The sequence below is a fragment of the Salmo salar genome, chromosome ssa03, assembly GCF_905237065.1.
Source record: "Salmo salar chromosome ssa03, Ssal_v3.1, whole genome shotgun sequence".
In the NCBI taxonomy this organism is placed as follows: Eukaryota; Metazoa; Chordata; class Actinopteri; order Salmoniformes; family Salmonidae; genus Salmo; species Salmo salar.
In genome coordinates, this window is record NC_059444.1 from 75,131,128 (window position 1) to 75,158,939 (window position 27,812).

At 40.8% G+C, this 27,812-nt stretch overlaps 1 long non-coding RNA gene and 1 pseudogene across 1 annotated transcript; both read left to right on the forward strand.

The window, feature by feature from the left end:
• On the forward strand, positions 1-27,812 carry LOC106601717 (Ig mu chain C region membrane-bound form-like; annotated as a pseudogene).
• LOC123741714 (uncharacterized) lies at positions 7,444-9,388 on the forward strand. Its single transcript, XR_006769236.1, has 3 exons — positions 7,444-7,487; positions 7,652-7,855; positions 8,635-9,388. It is a non-coding gene; the product is annotated as an uncharacterized lncRNA (long non-coding RNA).

Consider the following 27,812-nt stretch of genomic DNA (forward strand, 5'->3'; position numbering starts at 1 on the left):
CTGTCCTCGTAAGTCCCTCTGTCCTGGAGAGTAGAGAAGAGCAGCTCCACCAGTTCAGCTTCAACACAAACAATGTTCCCTGCAAGTCTGCTGCTGCTGGCAGCTGCCTCCTGTGAGTCTCTCTGGGTTTGGAGGAAAAACAAAGCAAATAAAATTGCCTGCAGAATAAAACTGTCTTCAACACAACTACTAGAATGTATATAGTGTAACATGTTGCTATTTTGTGTATTTAATATTGTTAATTATTTAATTTTATTTCCCAGGTGTACAGAGTTATGAACTCTCTCAGCCAACATCTATGACTGTCCAGCCAGGTCAACCACTGACCATCTCCTGTAAGGTCTCATATTCAGTTACTAACACTTGGACATCTTGGATCCGACAGCCTGCAGGGAAAGCACTGGAGTGGATTGGAAATGTATATTCTGGAGACACAAAATACAAGGATTCTCTAAAGAACAAGTTCAGCCTGTCAGTAGACTCAAGCAGTAATACTGTGTTTTTAAAAGGGCAGAACCTTCAGACTGAAGACACAGCTGTGTATTATTGTGCCTACCCTCACAGTGATATAAACCAGCACCAGAGCTATACAAAAACCCATCCTCTTGGGATATGCTGTACAGAAAATGGAAGCTGAAGAGCAGACGTAATTCTCCTCAGTTCTACTCAAATCATGGAAAAATATTTTTTTTATTCATAAAATACTCAATGAGAAAGTTTAGCCAATCTCCTTTATATTTTACCTTTATTTAGCTAGGCAAGTCAGTTAAGAACAAATTCTTATTTTCAATGATGGCCTAGGAACAGTGGCTTAACTGCCTTGTTCAGGGGCAGAAGGACAGATTTTTACCTTGTCAGCTCGGGGATTCGATCGTGCAACCTTTCGGTTACTAGTCCAACGCTCTAACCACAAGGCTACCTGCCGTCCTTTGTTAATAAATTAGAGGTGAACTGGTCAATATACCAAATGCCCCTAAAATAACGGTGGACAACTTCTGCTAAATTGTGATACAAAATACTGACTAGGCTTACCACAAGGTTCTGTAACAATACATGGGGTAACATACCACAATTACTGAAATTATACAACATTATGACAGGCTATAGGACACAGCCATTCATCTTCCTTGGCCAAAATATGGTGCCATGACTCCACAATTCATCACTGTCACAACTGGAATGAATTGTTTACACATACAAAAGGTCTGTATGTACAGTGCCTTCGGAAAGTATTCAGACCCCTTGACTTTTTCACACATTTTGTTACGTTACAGCCTTATTCTAAAATGTATTAAATAAACTGAAATCTTCAGCAATCTACACACAATAGCCCATAATGACGAAGCAAAAACAGGTTTTTAGAATTTTTGCTAATTTATTAAAAATAAAAATCATAAATAACTTACATAAGCATTCAGACTCTTTGCTATGAGACTCGAAATTGAGCTCAGGTGCATCCTGTTTCCATTGATCGTCCTTGAGATGTTTCTAAGACTTGATTGCAGTCCACCTGTGGTAAATGCAATTGATTTGACATGATTTGGAAAGGCACACACCCGTCTATATAAAGGTCCCACAGTTGGCAGTTCATGTCAGAGCAAAAACCAATCGGTGAAGTCAAAGGAATTGTCCGTAGAGCTCCGAGACAGGATTGTGTCGAGGCACAGATCTGGGGAAGGGTACCAAAAAATTTCTGCAGCATTGAATGTCCCCAAGAACACAGTGGCCTCCATCATTCTTAAATGGAAGAAGTTTGGAACCACCTTGACTCTTCCTTGAGCTGGTCGCCCGGCCAAACTGAGCAATCAGGGGAGAAGGGCCTTGGTCAGGGAGGTGACCAAGAACCCGATGGTCACTCTGACAGAGCTCTAGAGTTCCTCTGTAGAGATAGGAGAACCTTCCAGAAGGACAACCATCTCTGCAGCACTCCACCAATCAGGCCTTTATGGTAGAGTGGCCAGATGGAAGCCACTCCTCAGTAAAAGGCACATGACAGCCCGCTTGGAGTTTGTCAAACGGCACCTAAAGTCTCTCAGACAATGAGAAACAACATTTTCTGGTCTGATGAAACCAAGATTGAACTCTTTGGCCTGAATGCCAAGCGTCACGTCTGGAGGAAACCTGGCACCATCCCTTTGGTGAAGCATGGTGGTCGCAGCATCATGCTGTGGGGATGTTTTTCAGAGGTAGGGACTGGGAGACTAGTCAGGATCGAGGGGATGATGAACAAAGCAAAGTACAGAGAGATCCTTGATGAAAACTTGCTCCAGAGTGCTCAGCACCTCAGACTGGGGTGAAAGTTCAACTTCCAAAAGGACAATGACCCTAAGCACACAGCCAAGACCACTCAGGAGTGGCTTCGGGACAAGTCTCTGAATGTCCTTGAGTGGCCCAGCCCGACCAACCTGGCAGAGCTTCAGGATCTGCAGAGAAGAATGGGAGAAACTCCCCAAATCCAGGTGTGCCAAGCTTGTAGCATCATACCCAAGAAGACTCAAGGCTGTATTTGTTGCCAAAGGTGCTTCAACAAAGTACTGAGTGAAGGGTCTGTATACTTATGTAAATGTGATATTTGCAAACATTTCTAAAAACTGGATGCTTTTTATAGTGGAGATCAAGTTTATAAATAGCTTGGCTGTGCTGATGAGACAGTGGATTGCACAGTCAGATGGAACAGAGTAAATAGGCATTTTAACGTCATAGATTTAGCCGGTGATAACTTGTGGAATAGACACCGGCTGGAATGCGGTTTTAACCAATCAGCATTCAGGATTAGACCCACCCGTTGTATAATAGAAAACAATCACAGCATGGTACTTAATTGTTACTCAGAAATTATTTCATGTTGAGATAAAAATGGCTGCATTGGACTCCTAACAAACTATTCATGCCATATGAAAAGTAGTGGTGTGTTGGTAAAATCACTGGGGAAGCCAGAAGAAAGAAAATGCCATATTACAACCTATGTGTTGTGATAATTGCGCTGTTTGCTCTATAACCTGTTAGTTCATATGCCTTGCGACCATGATATATAGGCCTAAAGGCAGAGACAATAAAGACACTGAGGCAGAATAAATTCAACCACACCTTTGTTTCATCACAAAACCGGAGAGCAACAGCTGTCCTGTGGAGTCCACAAAGCATATTGCATGTAACAAATAGTTACATGACCAAAAGCATGGTCAAGCAAATTAATAATGTTTCAATCATTTTCAGACCACTAATAAACTACTGATTTAGAACCACAGAGTTAACGTAAGTCGCAAAGAAAACAGGAGCTGCCTCCACTTTTCCAGCACCATTTCAACTTCAACATGTCAACATCATGAAATTACCTATGCTTAATCTAATACAGTGGCAACTAAAAGATACCAAGAACAATTTAGTTCAAGCAGCATAAGCTAAATATGATGTGTGTGTGTGTGTGTGTGTGTGTGTGTGTGTGTGTGTGTGTGTGTGTGTGTGTGTGTGTGTGTGTGTGTGCAGGCGTGCGTGTGTGTTCGTGCAAGTACAAAAAACATGTTGACTCGCCAAAGCCATCCTCCTCTCTTTCATGTTGATGAAACGGTCTATCAATCTGTCATACAACACACACTTTTATTTTTGGTTGTCTTAGGCTACCTAGCTAAAATGCTTGCTCGCTAGCCTAACTTCCTTTCATGGGCAACGTTAGCTAGTTAACCTGTTAGGGCTAGGGGGCAGTATTTACACCGCCGGATAAAAAACGTACCCGATTTAATCTGGTTACCACTCCTACCCAGTAACTAGAATATGCATATACTTATTACATATGAAAGTTGTCGAATTCGTCCCGCCTGCCCTAGAGAGGTTAACATTAGCCTCCTACAGTACATCTAGCTACATATTGAACTTCAATCCTCTCAGGCCAGGGGCACAATGTATGAATTAATGGTTGGTTCAGAATAGCCATTATAATCATTGGCCAGTAGGGAGAATCAAGTAAAACCATAAGTTCAAATCTCCATCCATGGCTAATATAGGAAAGGGACCATTTTAGCTAGCTAGCTAGCCTCTTACATCTAGATGTTCCGCTAGCGGACCACCGCTCCAATATCCAATGATAGGGCGTGGCGCGAATTACAAACACCTCAGAAATCCAAAAACTTCAATTTTTCAAACATATAGAGGTTAAATCGGGTACGTTTTCTATCCGGCCGTGAAAATACTGCCCCCTATCCATAACAGGTTAACTCTGTTTCTGACTTTTGTGACACGTCTCCTTGGTTGTAAAATGGCTGTATGGTTTTCTGTGGCTAGGCGCTGACCTAACATAATCGCATGGTGTGCTTTCGCCATAAAGCCTTTTTTAAAATCGGACACAGCGGCTGGAATAACAACAAGTTTATCTTTAAAATAGTGTAAAATACTTGTATGTTTGAGGAATTTTAATTATGAGATTTCTGTTGTTTGAATTTGGCGCCGTGCAATTTCACTTGCTGTTGGCGAGGTGGGATGCTCACGTCCCGAATGATCCCAGAGAGGTTAATTTCTCAGGGCTACATGGGACGCTAGCGTCCCACCTGCGGGATACAGCCAGTGAAATATCAGGGCGGCAAATTCAAAAACAACAAAATGTCATAATTCAACTTTCTCAAACATGAAACTATTTTACACCATTTTAAAGATAAGACTCTCGTTAATCTAACCACATTGCCAGATTTCAAAAAGGCTTTACAGCGAAAGCAAAACATTAGATAATGTTAGGAGAGTACATAGCCAAAAATCTATCACACAGCCATTTTCCAAGCAAGCATATATGTCACAAAAACCCAAAACACAGCTAAATGAAGAACTAACCTTTAATGATCTTCATCAGATGACACTCCTAGGACATTATGTTATACAATACATGCAAGTTTTGTTCAATCAAGTTCATATTTATATCAAAAAATTGCTTTTTACATTGGCGTGTGATGTTCAGAAAATGTATTCCCACCGAAAACTTCCAGTGAATTTACTAAATTACTCATCATAAACGTTGACAAAATACATAACAATTATAAAAAAAATTATAGATACAGAACTCCTTTATGCAGTCGCTATGTCAGATTTTAAAATAGCTTTTTGGCAAAAGCACATTTTGCAATATTCTGAGTACATAGCTCGGCCATCACGGCTAGCTATTTTGACAACCGCCAAGTTCGGCGCACACTAAACTCAGAGTTAGTATTAGAAAAATTGTATTACCTTTGCTGATCTTCGTCAGAATGTACTCCCAGGACTGCTACTTCCACAAGAAATGTTGTTTTTGTTCCAAATAATACATAGTTATGTCCATATACCTCCGTTTTGTTCGTACGTTCAGGTCACTATCCAAAGAGTAACGCGCGAGCGCATTTCGAGACAAAAAAATGGTAAATGTTCCATTACCGTACCTAGAAGCATGTCAAACGCTGTTTAATATACATTTTTATGGCATTTTTCTCGTAAAATAGCGATAATATTCCAACCGGACAATAATGTATTCATTCAAAGAGGAAAAGAGAAAACAGCGTGATCGCGTGAACACGCATATCCAATCTCTTAGTCACCAGGCAGACCACTGAGATTCTGAGCTACTATACTCTGCCCAGATACAGGAGACGCCTCAATCCGCTTTCTGAAGACTTTAGAGAGCCAATGGAAGCCTTAGAAAGTGCAACGTAACCCCACGGATACTGTAGTTTCGATAGAGAATCAAAAGAAAAACTACAAATTCTCAGACAGGCTACTTCCTGCTTGGAATTTTCTCAGGTTTTTGCCTGCCACATGAGTTCTGTTATACTCACAGACACCATTCAAACAGTTTTAGAAACTTCAGTGTTTTCTATCCAAATCTACTAATAATATGCATATTCTCGTTTCTGGGCAAGAGTAGTAACCAGTTTAAATCGGGTACATTTTTTATCCGGCCGTGAAAATACTGCCCCCTAGCCCAGACAGGTTAAACATTCAATCAACTCATGCATGATCCATTACATGTTTTAATCATTCATAAATGGTGGCCTCACCAATACAGAACGAGAAGGTCTAAGCTCTGTATTATCAAAAAGATACAAATAACCAACAATATGTTATAAATTAAAATATATAAAACAAAAAACTTGAGACAATTAACATGGTTGTGACTAGATGGAGTATAGCTACAGCCGGAAGTGACTTTTCATAGCAGGTTAAGAGAGCATTTTAGCTAACCCTAACTATAACCCTTTTCCAAACCTTAACCTAATTCTCCAAACCTGCTACGTTGATTCTAACTTCCTGCGTATGTTCTCCTAACCTGCTGCGTAAGTTCTCCTAACCAGCTACATAAGTTCTCCTAACCTGCTGCGTAAATTCTCCTAACCTGTTGCGTAAATTCTCCTAACCTGAGATGAAAAAGTCCCTTCCGGTCACAGCTCTGTACCATCTATTCAAAACTCATTAACACTTCTGGGTTATGATACCAAAAACACTGGCAGAATGTAAAACTCATTGTATCACAGTCCTGCTTAACATAATCAGCCAGTAAAAGTCTGTCTTTTTACATGGAATACACAGAGTATTTATAGCTTCCACAGTTATTAAATAAATCAGTTTCTACTGATATCATCATTACTATTATATGTCCTCTTTTTATGCACATTTCCCCTATCATCTCTCTTCCTTTCTCTCCCTCTCTCTCCTCATTATATGAACACCTCTCTGTATCTGAGAGTCCTAGTACGTCTCTGAGTCCTGGAGAGTAGAGAAGAGCAGCTCCCACCAGTTCAGCTTCAACACAAACCATGTTCATCATTACTGCTGCTGCTCCTGCTGGAATCTGCCTCCTGTAAGTCTCTCGGGATTTGGGGGAAGGAATGGATTGAGGCTCAATAAAATATATTGAGAAAATATTATTTGCTCGCTACCCTCCTCAGTGATACAAACCAGCACCAGATCTGAACAAATACCCAGATACCCATGGGAGAATGATGATCTCCACACCAAGATATCAACATATTAAGACTAATGATCAGTCTCAAAAATGGTCAAATTATAATTTAATAAGTGAATCTTACCAAAAGCATTAAAACCATACATCATTAAAAGCTTTTCAGACATTTTAACTCCAAGTAAAAATGCAGAACTTTTGTCCCCATGTTGCTGATCTTCAACACACAATACTAAAGCCATTATATGTAGTCAACACACAATACTAAAGCCATTATAGTCAACACGTCTCATAAGTAAAATCTGAACTACAGAGAGAAGAACAAAGGACAGGGAGGAGAGAGAATAAAGGAATAGAGCAGAAGATCTCTCCCTGTCAGGATATTTAAACCTCTAGAGGGCGGTCTATGCAAAGTCTCCCTCCCGTTTATCCCTTTATAATCAGACACTCAGCCCTGTCCTTCTCATTATAGGCAGTGTGGATTGATTCGGTAGCAAGCAATGCATACAACCTGACTATCACTGAACAATGAGGACTGTCTGGAGTTTAATACTCATGGTGGTGTTTGTAAAAAGTAAGTTACAATATTCTGTGTTCACTAGAATGAATGTTCCATCATTTTCAGTAATTTTTCAGAAGTAATTTGCGACAAATAGGTATATAGACATGTTTTAAGACATCACTGTTCATGTGTATGAATGTTTGCATTCTAAAGTTTTGGGTATTTCATTTCCACAGGTGTTCAGGGTCAGACACTAACTGAGTCTGGACCAGTGGTTAAAAAGCCTCAGGAATCCCACAAACTGACCTGTACAGCTTCTGATTTAGACATGAATAGCTACTGGATGGCTTGGATCAGACAGGCTCCTGGGAAAGGACTGGAGTGGGTTGCAACTATTACCCATGATAGCCGAAGCACTCTCTACTCCCAGTCAGTTCAGGGTCAGTTCACCATCTCCAGAGACAACAGCAAGAGGCAGGTGTATCTCCAGATGAACAGTCTGAAGACTGAAGACTCTGCTGTTTATTATTGTGCCAGAGACAGAGTGACACAGGGGGCTGCAGGGCTGTACATAAACTGATCAAGCACTTCTCTCACTGTGAGAGTCTGTGAGATCATTCTGATCTCCGTTAACCTCTGTTAGTCCTATGGCCCCATAAACACTATAGGAAAGAATAGACACATCATACACTAAATTATAAACATAATTACTCGTAAAGCACAAAATATACCTGTCATCTTTTGTAAGATAACTGTATGAATATCTTTACAGCCATTCAAAGGCAGATGACAACAGCAAATAATCCCAAACATATGCAGTCATTCAGTGAAATGTATAAAGGTTAAATATATAAATAAAAATAAATTATCAATCTCATGCAGATGAAATCCATTATGTGGTCATTTTCTGCAATTTGTTAGGTTTATTTGCTTGAAATCAGATTTTAAATGTATGTAATTAAGAACAGAATGTAACAATGTGGATACAGTACAATGAAGGTCATTCATGTAAAATAATAATGTAAAGTATAGTTCCCGGTGGGGCTCAATAGATTGTCTCACTCTGTGCTGTTCCAAGAACCAATGCTGATAATACCAACTCTCAAAGATCTCAACCTCTCAGTCTGTACTTAAACCTCTATAGAGGGTGGTTTCTTTAAAGTCTCCCTACCTTCATCCCTTTATAATCAGACAGTCAGCTCTGGTCTTCTCATTATAGGCAGCTTGGACTGACATTACAACAATACCTGCACTAATTAATACTGATCAATGGCACTGATGACTGTCTGGAGTTTAGCTGTCATGGTGATGTCCATACACAGTAAGTAAAACATTAAATGGTGACTGAAGAATGTCTGAGTATCATGGTTAAACTCTATATTAGTGTAAATACCACATCTTAAATGTGTTTGTTTTGCAGGTGTTTGTTGTGATATCAGACTGGATTAGTGTACTCCTCAGGTGTAAAAACGTGGAGACACTGTTAAATTGTCCTGTACAATCTCCTGGTTTACAATGACAGACTACTTCATGCACTGGATGAGGCAGAAACTAGGAAAAATACTGGAGTGGATTGGGAGAATGTACTCTAGTTCAAACTCTGCTACCTACTCAGATTCCCTGAAAGGCCAGTTCACCCTGACTGAGGACGTGTCCACCAGCACCCACTTCTTAGAGGCTAAGATCAGAGGACTCTGCTGTTATTATTGTGCTCGACAGAGTGACTGGAGATGGGGAAGCAGCTGTACAAAACCACCCCTAACAACATGGATAGCTGGTGAACTACTTCCTCTCTTTGTGTCATAAGAATAATACTGAGTATCATTACTGTAAAGAATACAACAACAATATCACAAAGCACTACACAATAAGAGTCCAGCCTTTCAAACTACTCAATAAAACTATCTCTTGCCCAGTCTGGTCTATCGTTCTTGTTGCCACATGAACATGTAATAAACAAAGTATTCAGAACATATGAACCTGTTCCCCATCTCTGAATTCTCTATTTAATCTCTGTGTGATCTTCCCACCCTGTGAGGAGGAGTCAATGCAAAACCCTGAGCTTTTCCACCACTACATATCTCACTGCAGAGTGGATGAAAGACACACTGACTAGACTGAGGAACAGAGACACATCATACTAAGAGTTCATCATGACATTTACTACTGTGTTTCTACTGATGATAATAGGCCTGACATGTGGAAACATTAAGATTGTTAGAATAAAACCTTTATATTGTTATTATATGAGGTTTTGAGTCCAGCTATTAGCTCTAATGTTACTTTCTTTCAACAGGTGTTCATAGTCAGACATTGACTAAGTCTGGACCAGTGGTTAAAAAGCCTGGAGAATCCCACCAACTGACCTGTACAGTCTCTGGGTTCATATTCAGTAGCTACTACATGGCTTGGATCAGACAGGCTCCTGGGAAAGGAATGGAGTAGATTGCAGCTATTACTGGACGTGATGGTGACAGCGCTTACTACCCCCACTCAGTCCAGGGTCGGTTGACCATCTCCAGAAAAAATAAGATGAAACAGGTGTTTCTCCAGATGAACAGCTTGAAGACTGAAGACTCAGTATAGAATAACTATCTTCAAAGTAATGACTTGGGACGTCAGGTTTGAGATGAAAGCTTCTTTTAGTAATAATACTTGTTCACGTTACATTTAACAACTTTAGATTCTATAAAACAATAAAAGTAAGTTGCTAGCGAAAGTCAGGATAATTACTTGTCACTTGACATAACTGGCGCGTTCTCTCTCTACCTCCTGTCGCAAGGCATTCTGGAAATTGCAGTCAAAAGCGTAATTCAATACTAACCAATACAACAAAGTATGTACTTAGTTCTCTCAATCTCCAACACACAAATTCTACTACAATTACATATGTAAATAACTGTAAAGAAAATATCTGTAGATACAGCTCAATGAATTAACTTAAACATTAACTCTGTAACCCATTAACGTTACAACATCGTCCCCTCCGATGAACAACTGTGTTCATCTAAATCTCTAGGCAGTATATCAGCTGAATAGGTCTCCTCAACAAAGTCCATGAAGCAGTACGAACTGAACATGACCTAACTAGGCCATCTCGGCCTGGAAACAGTTCCTCAATCTTTCCTAGTTTCCAGGTTTGTCTGGGTGTGTTATCTTCTCCAATGAGTACAACGTCACCCGCTTTCAGTGGGGTGGGCTGTGGCGTGTCACAGCGGTGTGCTGACTTTAGATCCAGCAAGTAGTCTCTTCGCCAACTGTTCCAGAAGCTGGTCACAATTCTCTGCCTGTACTTCCATCTGCATGTCATTTCCTCCTTGTTTAGCGTTGGGTGCTGAGTGTCAGCTGGAAATGGCTTTGGAGGCAAAGAGGTTAGTCTTTTACCCACCAGGAAGTGTGCTGGGTTCAGGGGTTGTGGTTCATCCACTTCATTGTGCACGATGGTCAGAGGCCTAGAATTTAGGATAGCTTCAACCTCTGTCAGGACTGTGCACATCTCTTCAAAGTTGAGTGAAGCTCTCCCAAGAACCTTTCACAGGCATGTTTTCACTGACCTGACGAGTCTTTCCCAGAATCCGCCCCACCAGGCTGCTCGCTCGGCAATGAACCTCCAGGTGATGCCCCCTTCTGAAAAGAATGCCAAGAGTTGGGGCTCTTCGATTGCCTTCCACAGCTCTTTCAAGTCCTGATCAGCTCTCTTGAACGTTTTTGCATTGTCTGAGTAGATTACCTTGCATAATCCTCTCTTTGAGATTAATCTTTTTAGAGCTAACAGGAATGTCTCTGTTGACTGATCTGAGACCAGTTCCAAATGCACTGCTCTGGTTACAGCACAAGTGAACAGTGCAATGTATGACTTCTTCACAGAACCATTTTCTTTCACATAGAGCGGTCCTGCAAAATCCACACCTGTGACTTCGAATGGTGGGGATTCAGTTATTCTGGCTTTTGGTAAAGGCGCAGTGACCTGCTGTCCGGCCTTTGCCTTGAATCTCTTGCACGCTATACATCTTGCCACTGTGCTCTTGACTAGCTGCCTAGCACGCAAGATCCAGTATCGCTCTCTGATTTGTACTAGAGTGTCTCTTGCTCCAGAATGCATCACCTTCTCATGGTGGCACTGTATCAGCATTTCTGAGTATCTGTACTTGTTGGGCAGAACCTATGGGTGCTGCTCTCTGAATGTGAAGTTGGACTGTTGCAGTCTTCCTCCTACTCTGAGTAGTTCGTGTTCGTCCAAGAACGGTTTCAGTTCTCTGATTTTACAGTCATTGTTTAGCCTTTTTCCTGCCTTCAGTAGTTTGATCTCCTGTCCGAAACTCTGTTGTTGTGTGTCAGTGGAATTTTCTATCCCAATGATAATAATTAACAATAAATAAGCCTTGACTAATTCCCAAGGTTTGTAAGACACTGGGTAAAGAATAATTAGGCAAGGACTCAGCTTTCTGCAAAAGGTTCGTACAGTTTATTCAGAGAACGTTCTGAAGTACATTACACAAAGATGTTCATTTTATGCTCACTACCCGCTTACGCACATACCTCCACACAAACAATAGATATCCTACGCACATACATACACACGAACCGTAGGTGAATTGTATCCCTCCCCAGACTTTTCACCATGGTTAATCACTACCCAGTGCTGTCTGTTCCTTTCCCCCAGGATTAGAGAAACCATGAGGGTCACTCCCTTTCTTCTCTAAGTTACTCAAAGTTCCTCAGCTGCCGGGCCAATCACAGTCTACTTGTTGTTATCTTAGGCCCACTAAAACACACACACACACATTTTGTCCCGGGCCTCTACTAGACCTTATGGGCCTTTCGATTAGTACTTTAATTATTCATTATACATGCTACATAACTATGAATTACTAGTCAGTTACGTTTCAGGGATGGATTCTTTATTCATTTACCTTTATTATATAATTCCCTTATCATTGTGTTACCTTAATCCAGTACTTTTCTGCATCGAACAGTTCGTCAGCAGTCAGTTCACCTTGCATCTTTATGTTTGTACAAGCATTGGCTATGAATCTCTTTATCCAGGCGGTGACTCTGAACACTCTTTTCAGTTTGCTGTACCTTTCAAGCTCCAACACAGGTTCAGTGATGTCTGTGCTGTTTGCTGCGAGTTGTACAGTAACCTGGCAACTGAACTTGAGTTCTGTATTTACCTCTTCTGGAACCTTGTTATCATCAGGCTCCTCAGACTGATTGGGTGATGTCAGAATTCTGGGTCCATTCCACCATAGCTCGCTCTGTGTCAAGTTTTGAACAGTTTGTCCTCTTGTAGGGAGGTCAGCTGGATTAGTTTTCTCTTCAATATGCGACCATGACTCTGGATTGGTCATGGACTGGATTTCCGTCACTCTGTTCGCGACAAACTGTTTCCATTTCTGAGCTGAGCTGCAAATCCAATGCAGCATGATCATCGAGTCTGTCCACATTTTGATCTGTTTTTCTTAAATTTTCAGTGTGGTCATCAGGTTGTTTGCTAGTCTCGCTCCAATCACAGCTCCCATGAGCTCCAGGAGTGGCAGCGTCATTTTCTTGAGTGGGGCTACTCTGGACTTGGATGCGACTAGACTTGTTGTTTCCTGGTCTTGTGATTCACCTTGCAAGTAAGCTACTGCACTGTAAGCCCTTTCACCTGCATCACAGAAGACGTGTAGTTTCAGGTGGCTATTGTGGCTATTCTGTGGATGCATGTCTGTTCTGTACCACCTTGGTATGGTGAGCTGGTGTAACTGGGGTAGTTCTGAACACCACTGTTGCCATTCTCGTGTCAGATCAGGTGGTAATTCTTCGTCCCAGCTGAGTCCCCTCTCCCACATTTCCTGGAACTTGCACTTGATCCCGATGGTGAAGGGGGTCAGGAAACCAAGAGGGTCGAAGATACTTGCAGACAACTGCAGAACACTTCTCTTTGTGTTTTCCCTTTGCTTTAGAATGCTCAGTAGCGGCCTGAGGTCAAACACAAAGTCATCTGTTTCTGGTCACCATACTAAACCTAAAACCTTAAGCACTGCTCCTTGTGTTTCTAGCGTCAACCGGTGGTCAGTTGTCGTACTCTCCTCCCATTTTGTTTTCAATTCAGGAGAGTTGGTCATCCATTTGCAGAGGTCCATGCCTGCAATCGACAGCATTCGCTTTACAGTTGTTGTCACAAAGTAAGCCTATTCAACATTGCGTGGACATGCAATGAAGTCATCTACATAGAGTGACTCTCTCAGTATCTCTACAACTTCTGGTTGTTCTGTTTCATATTGTTTCAGGTGCTTCCTGATTGTAGCTGCCAGCAAGAATGGACTTGGGGAAGCTCCAAATACCACTCTTTTCATCCTCAGAACACGCAGCTTCTCTTCATTTTCTCCCCTTGGTGGGCCTGTGAGCCATAGAAATCTCACTGCGTCTCTGTCTCTCTCTGCTAGGGATATCTGCAGGAAAGCCTTCTTGATGTCTGCCATGAATGCGATCTCATGTAGTCTGAACTTTATCAGAATGCTGAGCAGATCCGGATTCAGGTTCGGTCCTGTGAGTAGACAGTCATTGAGGGATGGACAGCCATCTTCATGGGACGAGGCATCAAACACCACTCTCAGTTTTGTCGTCACCTTATCGTCTCGGTTTTGTCGTCACCTTATCTGCATGGTGAGGTAAGTAGTATTTTACGTTGTCTGCGCTTGAAGCGTTGTCATTGGGCACGTCCTCTGCCATATCCTGTTGTAAGTAGTCCTCTACTACTTCATTGTATCTGCTGTACAACGTCACATCCTTCTTCAGTCTTTTCTTCAGACCTTCAAACAGTTTCTTGGCGATTCTATAGTTGTCTTGGAGTTCTGGCATTTCTCGTTTCCATGGCAACTCCACGTGGTATCGCTCATCTTCGAAGGTGGTTGTTTCCTCGAACCTCTGTAGAGCCTCGTTTTCCTCTGGGTTCTGTGTTTTCTCGCTTATAATACCCAGAGACTCAAGCTCCCAGAATGCATGCAGTTGTTTGAAGACTAGTGTGTATTCGTCAAGTGGGATGAACATGTAGGTTGCCTCGGCGACACTTGACATGGACACGAATCCCTGCACCGACCATCCAAAGGTGCTCTCTAAAGCAACCAGTGTCTCCGTCAGTCGCTCCACTCTGCCTGATACTATCTGCCAGTAGTAGTCTGCTCCTATCAGGACAGAGAGTTCAGGTTCATTGTCATCTCCTGGAAAGTCTGCGAGCTGCAGTCCCTTTCTATTGAGCTCATGTTGAATCTGTTCACCAGGAACCTTCATCACAGCTGTGCACACATGTGGGGTTTTAATTGCCTCTATCTCTATTCTCTGCTGTTTGTCTCAGACGTTCTCCAAGATGACTTTCACTGTGTTGCGTTGTGACGTTGCTGGAGCAGAGGAGCCAAATGTGTGAAGAGTGAGTGCCTCTTGTCTGATTACTGGTAGCTTCAAGCCCTTTACAAGGTTTTCATGTATGAAGCTTCTCTGACTGCCTCCATCTAGTAAGCAACGAGCTATCTTCCTGCCAGATGGGCCTTCTACCCATGCCTTTGCCATTTGTAGCAACACAGTGTTCTGTCCATCTGGTTTCATCTTCACTGAATGGGGAATAACTGAGGAAACAACAGCATCTGCAGAAACAGTAGGGGGTTGCACCTCACTCCTCTTACCAGTACACACAGCAATGTGATGTTTGCTTCCACATGTTGCACATGACACATCTTTGACTTTACAGAATTTTGCTATGTGTTTCTGTCCTAAACATACAAAGCATCTTCCCATTTTCTTTAGTTTCTCTTTGCGTGCAGCAATATTGTGGTCAGGGCAGTTTTCTGATTTGTGGTCTGCACTGTCACAGAATAGACAGTTTTGTTCCTTCTGGCTGACTGTATGCAGTGCCGCAGCAGATGCCATGTTTTTGTTTTTGCATCTTTTTGTTTTCATTTCATTGGAGGAGCATGACTTGTTCCATGGTTTCCTCTCTCTGTTGGTTGCATGATCTTGTCATTTGTAGCGCTCTCTCCCTGCTCTGAACCTCCTTTTTAGGAAACTGACGATCTCAGCCACTTTCCATTCATCATCTACTCCCCTCTGACGACTATAGTCAAGAGCTATGTCCTCTGGAATCATCTGCATTAAGATTGGGCATAGTAGGCTTCCATAGGTTTCTGACACTACACCCAGTGATTCCAAGCTCCTAATCTGAATTTCACATTCATCATATAGCTGCCTCAATGCATTTAGGTCAGAGGATTTCTTCACAGGAGTGAGATTCAGCAGCTTTGACATGTGAGCACTAATCACAAGATCTTTCCTTCCAAATCTGCTCTTGAGCAGAACGATTTCATCATCATAGTTACTGTCTGTTAACATCAGTCCTGCTACTGCCTTTGCAGCTGGTCCAGTGAGATATGTTTTCAGATAGGTAAACTTCTCTTTATTACACAGTGAATCATTGTTGTGAATAGCGGTCTCATACAGGCTCCAAAACGCCTGCCACATACTGACATCTCCATAGAATTTCTCAATAATCAACTTTGGTAGCCTTACTGATTGTCTCTATGATCTGTTTGAGTTAGCGTCACTCACCCGTGCTGGTAGTGGATTGAGGTCCTGTTTTTTCTTTATCACTCGTTGTGCTCGGCTCTTCAGCATGATAACGCGCTCTTTGCAATCCTCCGTGCATGCAATCTCCACCTCCAATCCGTCCAATGGCGTTAACTGTTCAATTCCACTATCAAGTTCAAACAAGCTGTCCTCCTTAGCTGATAGCAATTCCAACAATGTACTCAAGTGATCGGTATCCGAATTTGACTGGGTTATTTCCACGTCAATCTGATTCAAAATCCGTGTTGTGGCACCTCGAATGGTACCCCGCTTTCGTCTCATTCTTTCTGCTTCATGCCGACGTTCCTCCTCAGCCATTTCAGCCGCTTCATCCCTACAATCTTTGTCGTAGCTCATACTCAATACTTTCGGCACCAAAATATAGAATAACTATCTTCAAAGTAATGACTCGGGACGTCGGGTTTGAGATGAAAGCTTCTTTTAGTAATAATACTTGTTCACGTTACATTTAACAACTTTAGATTCTATAAAACAATAAAAGTAAGTTGCTAGCGAAAGTCAGGATAATCACTTGTCACTTGACATAACTGGCGCGTTCTCTCTCTACCTCCAGTCGCAAGGCGTTCTGGAACTTGCAGTCAAAAGCGTAATTCAATACTAACTAATACAACAAAGTATGTACGTAGTTCTCTCAATCTCCAACACACAAATTCTAATACAATTACATATGTAAATAACTGTAAAGAAAATATCTTTAGATACAGCTCAATTAATTAACTTAAACATTAACTCTCTAACCCATTAAAGTTACAACACTCAGTGACACAGGAGGCTGCAGTGCCATACAAAAACTGATCAACACTGATCTCAGTATGAGTCTCTAAAATGAGTCTATGGTTCACTCTGTCAGTATCAACTCCATATCATCAACAACACACCCACACTTGTCGAGACATAGCATACTCTCACACACAGGTCATATGCTCAATTATATCTAAAATAATAAAATATTAAAAACGTATACTTTTGAAAATATTATAAATATCTCACAAATAAAAATTGCCGAGTATACAATGGCAATAAAAAGTATGTGAACCCTTTGGAATTACCTGGATGTCTCCATAAATCGGTCATAACATTTGATCTGATCTTCATCTAAGTCACAACAATAGACAAACATAGTGTGCTTAAACTAATAACACACAAATTATTGTATTTTTCTTGTCTATATTGAATACATAATTTAAACATTCACAGTGTAGGTTTGAAAAAGTATGTGAACCCCTAGGCTAATGACCTCCAAAAGCAAATCAGCTTACCTGGAGTCCAATCAATGAGATGAGATTGGAGATGTTGGTTAGAGCTGCCTTGCCCCATTCACACAATGTATGTTTGCTATTCACAAGAAGCATTGCCTGATGTGAACCATGCCTCAAACAAAAGATATCTCAGAAGACCTTAGATTAAGAATTGTTGACTTGCATAAAGCTGGAAAGGGTTACAAAAGTATCTCTAAAAGCCTTGATGTTCATCAGTCCATGGTAAGACACATTGTCTATAAATGGAGAATGCTCAGCACTGTTGCTTATCTCCCTAAGAGTGGCCGTCTTGCAAAGATGACTGAAATATCACAGAGCAGAATGCTCAATGAGGTTACGAAGAATCCTAGCGTGTCATCTAAAGACTTACAGAAATCCCTGGAACATGCTGACATCTCTGTTGACGAGTCTACAGTACGTAAAACACTAAACAAGAATCGTGTTCATGGGAGGACAGCATGCAAGAAGCCACTGCTGTCCAAAATAAACATTACTGCACACCTGAAGTTCGCAAAAGAGCACCTGGATGTTCCACAGTGCAACAAGCTAAATATTCTGTGGACAGATTAAACTGAGGTTGAGTTGTTTGGAAGGAAGGAACACACATCACTATGTATAGAGAGAAAAGGGACAGCACACCCACATCAACACCTCATACCAACTGTAAAACATGGTGGAGGGAGCAACATGGTTTGGAGCTGCTTTGCTGCCTCAGGGCCTGGACAGCTTGCTATCGTCGACGGAAAAATGAATTCCCAAGTTTATCAAGACAATTTGCAGGAGAATATAAGGCTATCTGTCCGCCAATTGAAGATCAACAGAAGTTGGGTGATGCAACAGGACAACGAACCAAAACACAGAGGTAAATCAACAACAGAATGGCTTCAATAGAAGAAAATACACCTTCTGGATTGGCCCAGTCAGAGTCCTGATCTTAATCCGTTTGAGATGCTGTGGCATGATGTCAAGAGAGTGGTTCACACCAGAAATCCCATTAATATTGCTGAACTGAAACAGTTTTGTAAAGAGGAATGGTCCAAAATTCCTCCTGGCCATTGTGCAGGTCTGATCCACAACTACAGAAAATGTTTGGTTGAGGTTATTGTTGCCAAAGGAAGGTCAACCAGTTATTAAATCAAATAATAGTAATCACAGTGAACAGGTCAGGGTTCAATAGCCACAGGCAGAACAGTTGAAACTGGAGCAGCAGCACGGCCAGGTGGACTGGGGACAACAAGGAGTCATCATGCCAGGTAGTCCTGAGGCATGGTCCTAGGGCTTAGGTCCTCCGAGAGAGAGAAAGAAAGAAAGAAAGAAAGAAAGAAAGAGAGAAAGAGAGAATTGAGAGCAAGCGTCCCACCTAGCCCATAGAGGTTATCGAACAAAACAAACATTTATTGTGGACCTGGGATTCCTGGGAGTGCATTCTGATGAAGATCATCAAAGGTAAGTGAATATTTATAATATTATTTCTGAGTTTTGTTGACTCCACAAAATGGCGAGTATGGTTTCGTGTCTGAACGCTGTACTCAGATTATTGTAAAATTTGCTTTCGCCGTAAAGCTTTTTTAAAAATCTGACACAGCGGTTGCATTAAGGAGAAGTGTATCTATAATTCTTTAAATAACTGTTGAATATTTTATCAAGGTTTATGATGAGTATTTCTGTAAATTTATGTGCTCATTCACCGGAAGTTTTGGGAGGCAAAACATTTCTGAACATTACACGCCAATGTAAAATGGGGTTTTGAAGAATGTCTGAGTATCATGGTCAAACTCTAAATCTGTGTAAATACCACATCTTTAACTGCATTTTGATGTTTTTGTTTTGAAGGTGTTTGTTCTGATATCAGACTGGATCAGTCACCTTCTCAGGTGTCATGTTACATCTCTTGTTTTTCAATGACTAATTATAACATTCACTAGACAAGGCAGAAACCTGGGAGAGGACTGGAGTGGATTGGGAGAATGAGCACTGGTTCAAACTCTGCTACCTACTCAGACACCCTGACAGGCCAGTTCACCTTGACTGAGGACGTCTCCATAAACACCCAGATCTTAGAGGCAAAGAGTCTTAGTTCAGAGGACTCTGCTGTTTATTACTGTGCTCGACAGACACACTGATTGAAGCTGGTGAAGCAGCTGTACAAAAAAACTAACAATATGGCTAACTGGTGTACTACTTCCTCTCTTTATGTAACACTAGAATAATACTAAGAATAATTACTGTAAATAATACAACAATATCACAAAGCACTACACTATAAAAGAGTCCAGCCTCTGACATTCTAACTACACAATCAGAGGATCTCTTGCCCTGTCTGGTTGATCGTTCTTGTTGTCACATGAACAAGTATTTAACAAAGTATTCAGAACATATGAATCCGTTTCCCATCTCTGAGTTCTCTATTTAATCTCTGTGTGATCTTCCCTTCCTGTGAGGAGGAGTCAATGCAAAACTCTGACCTCTTCCATCACTACTTATCTCACTGCTGAGTGGAAGAGAGGGACTGAAGCTCTGAATACTAGACTGAGTGATAGACACTGACAATAGTCAAAAATGTTTAACAAAGATTACATATTAGGGCTATTGCTATTGATCATAGGACTGTCAGGTAAACACTTTGTTTTTACTTTCATCAGATGGTTGTGTGTACTTAAAAGCTCTTCTTCAAGTTTGAAATACTCTCTTTTTATTAACAGGTGTTCAGGGTCAGAGGCTGATTGAGTCTGGACCAGTAGTTAAAAAGCCTGAAGAACCACATAAACTGACCTGCATAGCCTCTGGTTTAGACATGAATAACTACCGGATGGCTTGGATCAGACAGGCTCCTGGGAAAGGACTGGAGTGGGTTGCAGCTATTACCCATGACAGCAGAAGCACCTACTACCCCCAGTCTGTTCAGGGTCGGTTCACCATCTCCAGAGACAATAGCATGAAACAGGTGTATCTCCAGATGAACAGTCTGAAGACTGAAGACTCTGCTGTTTATTATTGTGCCAGAGACACAGTGACACAGGAGGCTAAAGAGCTGTACATAAACTGATCAAGCACTTCTCTCACTGGAAGAGTCTAATGGGATGTAAGACAGACAATAAACTGAGGATCCAGCACAAGTGTATTCACAGCATACCATTCCTCATCAAGCTCAATGAAGCTTAAACCACTCTGACCATGTTAGTCAGTAAATATAATCTTGATTACAGCTTATTTACATTCACCTGTATATCAGTCTAATCCAATTAAGAGTTTGAGTTACTGGTACGTAGTAATGTAGTCATTGAACATAATGAAATATAAAAGAGGAATTTTGATAGCAGACTTTGACTGATATATGAAAAGAGTAATAGGCTGTTGTCAGGCAGTGGGTGTAGCTGGTGTACTGTTGTCAGGCAGTGGGTGTAGCTGGTGCATGGAAGTCAGGCGCAGGAGAGCAGAGATGAGCGGACAAAGCACTTTGCTGAAGCATTTAATAGAACATAACGCAACTGCATCACAAAAACAAATGCCCAAAGAACAAGTGATGCAGCATCTTGTACAATAACCAAGTACAAAGTACCGGCTGCCACAAAGCACGGCTGTTAAACAAAACTTGGCGCAAACCAGCCGGAAGCGTGCCAACCTGACAATAAACAATACCCCACACGGACATGGAGGGAACAGAGGGCTAAATACACATAGTAATTATGAGGAGATGTAAACCAGGTGTGCAGGAAAACAAGACAAAACAAATGGAAAAATGAAAGGTGGATCGGCGATGGCTAGAAGACCGGTGACGTCGACCGCCGAACGCCGCCCGCCGAACGCCGCCTGAACAAGGAGAGGAACCGACTTCGGCGGAAGTCGTGACAACTGTATATACTGTATCTTTGGTGGACACCAAAAGTTAGATTATCTCCATCTGTGCATCAATGATAATGATGAGAATAACATACTGTAAACTACGAGCAGAACATAACCATTCATAATGCTGCACAATGCATTCCATAACAGATAACTGTATTATTACACTGTAATTACACTGTATTATTAAACTGTAATATGTTCTACTCAACATGTCACCGTGGTACTAGAAATGTACTAACTGTACTTCTGCATTAATCCTAAATCTCAGACTTTGATGCAAATCAATTCCCCCCTTTGTACAGTATATATAGAAGGGTCTGTCTCTCCTTCACCTAGTTGGAGTAAATAAGTATTGTTCCCATCAGTTCAGCTTCCACATAAACCATGTTCCCGCATCTCTGCTGCTGCTGCTGGCAGCTGCCTCCTGTTTATTTTTTCATTAAATAGATAGTACTATAACATAATCAAGCTTTATCAATTTTTCATGTAGCTGATGTTAGACCATTTTCAAATATCTCAATCCCCCCACAGGTGAGCATGGTATTGTTGACCCAGAACTCAGTAGCCAAGCTCTATGGTTGTAAAGCCCAGAGAGTCTTGGAGCATCACCTGTAAGGTATCTGGGTATTATATCAGTGATGATAGCTATACCACAGACTGGATTAGACATCCTGTAGATAAAGCTATGGAATGGTTCAGATGGAAACTGCAAGGATTCTTTGAAAAGCAGGTTCAGCATCTCCAAAGATGGATCCAAAAACATAGTGACTTTAGAAGGGAAGATAATTCAAACTGAAGACACAGCTGTGTATTACTGTGTCAGATATAATGACACACAGTTGTGTGAAGCAAAGCATGACCTGTACAAAAACAACAAAGATGTCTGTCGCATGAAACCATCGTTCCCTAAGGATTACCCAGTTCACAGTCACTTCCTAGGCAGGTCAGTTAAGAACAAATTCTTATTTTTAAAGACGGCCTAGTGGGTTAACTGCCTTGTTCAGGGGTAGAACAACACATTTTTACCTTGTCAGCTCGGGGATTCGATCTTGCAACCTTTCGGTTACTGGTCCAACACTCTAACCACTAGGCTACCTGCCAACCCATTTTAAAGGTTCAACCATGAATAATGATGCTGACTAAATAACACATATTAAAGTTTAAACCGTTCATAATGATGCTGACTAAATAACATATATTAAAGTTTAAACCATTCATAATGATGCTGACTAAATAACAACTATTAAACCATTCATAATGATGCTGACTAAATAACAACTATTAAATGTTAAACCATTCATAATGATGCTGACTAAATAACACATTAAAGTTTAAACCATTCATAATGATGCTGACAAAATAGCAACTATTAAATGTTAAACCATTCATAATGATGCTGACTAAATAACACATTAAAGTTTAAACCATTCATAATGATGCTGACTAAATAACACATTAAAGTTTAAACCATTCATAATGATGCTGACTAAATAACAACTATTAAATGTTAAACCATTCATAATGATGCTGACTAAATAACAACTATTAAAGGTTAAACCATTCATAATGATGGTGAATAAATAACAACTATTAAATGTTAAACCATTCATAATGATGCTGACTAAATAACAACTATTAAATGTTAAACCATTCATAATGATGCTGACTAAATAACAACTATTAAATGTTAAACCATTCATAATGATGCTGACTAAATAACAACTATTAAAGGTTAAACCATTCATAATGATGGTGAATAAATAACAACTATTAAATATTAAACCATTCATAATGACGCTGACTAAATAACAACTATTAAAGGTTAAACCATTCATAATGATGCTGACTAAATAACAACTATTAAAGGTTAAACCATACATAATGATGCTGATTAAAAAACAACTATTATAGGTTAAACCATTCATAATGATGCTGACTAAATAACAACTATTAATTTTGTATTGCTTGGCATATGCCCTTGTCACACTGTGTATGGATACTTTGACTATTAGGAGAAAGGGACAATGATCACAGTATCATCAGGTAAGCCATTGTATATATCCATTTTTTCATGCAATCAAATTGTTTTAGTTTGTAGATAAATAATTGTTTTATGGAGAAAAGTAGACATTATTACTTGGATAATGTTGTTAGTGTAGCACACCTAGGTAAGGCAGTATATTGTTTGTTCATCTGTCCACATAAGTTTTTCACTTTTTGCGATTGATGTTTAATTAGTTGATTATGTAGGCTTTGTTTTAGGTCTAAAATGACCATGTAAAAACAAAAATGTAGGCTATTCATATGGGAGTCAAACACATAAACCTATTATAGGGTATAATTATAAGAGTTAATCTTAACCTGTATTGAATTGAGTATTAATTGGCATCACCTTAATCCATAAAAATAATTACATTCAAATGTTTTATTAGTGGAACAGTATGTTTTATTTTACAGTTCTGTTTTCACTGGTAAATGTGTCTACAATTGAATGTGTTCATGTGTATTTAATTGTGCCGTCATGTATTATACCTTTTCTAAAATGTTTATTGTATTCTACTGAGCCAGTTACTTTATGTTCATATTCGTATATTTTATTATTTCTTATTGTTGTTGCATTGTTGAGAAGGAACCTGAAAGTAACTTTTTGTATCCTGTACATACAACTAATAAAACTAGAAACGTAGTGGTAATTATAACCAACTACATGGAATTAAATGGTGCCTTATAGTGCCAGATTAAATTAAAAAGTAGTTATTAGGTTATAACTGTGTAATGACCATTTTTACCATGGTAATTCCAAGTAGATACCTGGTCATTTCTGTACATTCAAATAAAGTGTTACCTTTCTTTCTTTCTTTCTTTCTTTCTTTCTTTCTTTCTTTCTTTCTTTCTTTCTTTCTTTCTTTCTTTCTTTCTTTCTTTCTTTCTTTCTTTCTTTCTTTCTTTCTTTCTTTCTTTCTTGCAGCAACCACAGCCCCCCTTACTCTACTCACTCTTATGAACTGTGGAATCCCTTCTAACAATGTCTACAGCATCGGTTGTCTCGCTACTGGCTTTTCTCCTTCCTCACTCACCTTCAAATGGACAGACGCCAGCGGGAGTACGCTGACGGACTTCGTCCAATACCCGGCAGTCCAGAGCGGGGGAACCTACACAGGAGTCAGTCAGCTCCGTGTGGCTAAGGATGTCTGGGATACTGCAACGTCTTTCCATTGTTCTGTGGAACATCCTGGAGGTGGAAAGACAGCAGTCATCAATAAACCAGGTATGATGTGGTCATTATATTGTATTTTTCTATGAAGTTGGTTCTATTTTTCTAAAGATTGCATTTTAATGTTTGTGATGTAAACTATTTCTGTTTAGAAAACCTGACTATAAAATTATGCTTGGTGTTTACCCTGGATGTCTTATTTCAATAAGCGATTAAACTAACATGCAGACATTTTCCTCCCCCTACTCAGTCTCAAAGCCTCCAACAGTGTCTTTGCTGTCGGGGCCTATTGGCACAACCCAGTACCTGATGTGTATGATTGAAGATTTCGCCCCCAACTGTCACCTGGAAGAAGAATGAAAAGGAGGTGGAGGGCCCGACCCCTACTGTAGGCCAACAGCCGTCAGGCCTCTTCTCAGCCAGCAGTCTGCTGAAGGTCATCAACACTGACTGGAACAACATGGTCAAGTACAGCTGTGTGGTGCAGCACCAGGGACAAACCACCATCAAGACGATCTCCAAAACAGGTCTGTACATAGGAGAAGACTGTACTACAATTGATGTCATGCTCACATACAGGATCTCTATTATTTAGTGTAGTTCCTCATCAGTAACATTAACATGTCCTGCTTTCACACTGCTTCTTTCCCCTTTCAGAACCGCTGACGGTGACTCTGAACCCACCGAGTGTGAAAAAGGTGTTCATGGACAACCAAGCAGTACTGGACTGTGTCATCACTGCTACAGACCAAGACACAGTGTCTGGTACCAATATCACCTGGCAGGTCAACGAACAGGCCAAGACTGATGACGTCGACCTGAAACCTATTGAATCAAAGGGCAACCTGAACAGCAGGGTCAGCACTCTGACCATAAACCAGATGGAGTGGACCAATGTGAACAAAGTCCAGTGTTCTGCCATGAAGAGTGGTGAAGACACACCGGTCGTTCAGGAACTCAGCTTCACCAAAGGAAGTAGGTCACTGAGACATCTCAATGTGGTTGTGATAAGTGGTCACGTACTCCAGGTTCTGGAGAGGGAGGCACAGAATGTGCAGACTTTTGCTCCAGCCCAGCGCTTACACACCTGAGTCATCAAATCAACTAATCATTAACTAATCATCACCTTTGCTTAGTTGAATCAGGTGTGTTAGTGTTGGACTAGAACAGAAACCAGCACACCCCTGTGTTGCTCCAGATCCAGGGATAAGGACCACTTGGTTGGATTTTAAACTGATATTCACATACTGGTTTTCATATGTGCCTAAACCACAGGAGGTTGCTTGTGGGAGGACGGCTCATAATAATGGCTGGAACGTAGTAAATGGAATGGCATCAAACACATGGAAACCATGTTTAATGTATTTGTCACCGTTCCACTTATTCATCTCCAGCCATTACCACGAGCCCATCCTCCCCAATTAACGCGCGACCAACCTCCTGGGGTTACACGAACAAGAGAGTAATGTTTCTCCTTAAAATCAATCCTCTTTCAGGTCAAGCCCCTTCAGTGTCCGTTCACCTTGTCCCAAAGGAAGACCCCCGGAGGGGGAAGTGACTCTGTTGTGCCTGGTGCTCAGTCCGTCTCTCTGTGACGTCTACATCATGTGGAAGGTGGGGAAGGTGGGGAAGGTGGGCGAAGACAATTATCAGGAGGGGGTCACCAGCCCTCCTCAGAAAACCCAGAAAGGCAGCTACCTTGTCACCAGCGTCTTCACCACCACCAAGAATGTTTGGGACACGGAAGTGCTTTTCACATGCGCCGTCAGGCACGACAGCTTGGACAACAACACCGCATCTAAGGAGGACAGTGTGTCGAAGTCCAAGGGTAACTCATGTTAAGATATGTGATTTTAATCTGTGTGCGTTGTGTTGTTCTTTCTCCTTATTAACTCCTCTGTGGGTCAGAATAGCCAATTGCTAGGACTGTCCCCTGTTGTCCTCTTTGATGTCATTCATTGTTGTCCTTGTTGAGTTAAAGTTATCATGTTAGTGTTGTCATTGTTTTGTTGACTGTAACATATTGTCTAATGTGATATTGTCCAGTCTACTGTTTTGTAAGTTGTCAGTCCTACTGCACAGCCTTGTGTTGCCATTGTTGTACTTTGTCATTATTCAATGTGTCTTCCTAATGTGGAGGCTGGCTAATAAACAATACTGCATTTAACATCACATCGTTTCGAGTTCGTATATCAATTACTTCAAGTCTTAGAAAATATACTGGTCTACTGTACATATAAAAACAGAATGAAGACAATTGTTTGGCATGAAAAGACACAACAGTACTGAATAGCCTACATAGTAGTACTATGCTTCCAATCAGGTGGTCATGGACGTACTATTTAGTGTATAAGTGTAGTTTGACATAATGTGAGTGGGTGTGCATGTTAATATTAGGACAAGATATGAGCCTGCACAGGTCAGTTTCATGTGTTCTTTGTGTGTTGATGTGTGTGTCTGTGTGTGTCTGTCTGTGTGTGTCCATATCATTTGAACTCATGTAGCTGTATTTGTTAGAAAATGATAAAGAATAATACAGGTGTAGAATACAAAGACACACATGAACACATACACACGTAAACACGCAGACACACATGAACACGCACACACACACAGACACAAGTATATGTCCATTCCTCACCACCTGTCTCTCTCCCTGTTCTCAGAGAACATCCCACTGACTGAGCCTGAGGCGAGCTTCGCTCTGAGCTGCACGGACAACGATGAGGATGAGTTCAGCAGCCTGTGGTCCACCACCTCCTCCTTCATCATCCTCTTTCTTCTCTCTCTCACCTACAGCACAGTGCTCAGCCTGGTCAAGGTACTGACACCACTTATTTCATGTGATTGTAGACTTCTGATGAAGGCCATTGGCAGCTGAAACGTCACGATTTCAAATAAAAATATAAGGTATCAAGTGTTTAATTGAACACGAACATTTCGCTACACCCGCAATAGCATCTGCTAAATATGTGTATGTGACCAATAACATTAGATTTGATTTGATTGTGAGTGAGAGTTGCTCCTTTACCTTCCAAATATGATTATATACACGGAGGAGAGATGAGAAACTCTTTGTGGGCCAAAGGTAACCTACATTGCTCTACTTTGCTGTCTGCTTATTGTATTAACCTGTATCTGTCTCTGCCTCTTTTCAGATGAAGCAGTGAAGAACACATGATGGACTGCAGAGATAGATGAGTCTAGACTAGAAAGATAATGGTCTGGGATGATTATGGTGTTCAGTAGTGTTCTTTAGTAATAATGGTATGGATATATCCAAAATATTATTGATTATGATTGATTAGTATTGTTGTTGTCAATATTATACAAGCATTGTGGTGATGTTATTTTTAATTCATTCATTTCTATTGTACAGTATCTTTAAATATAAGTGTATCCTGTAATGTCTGTGTCCTTTTTCACTTTAATAAAGTAATTTTGTTTTTACTGAGA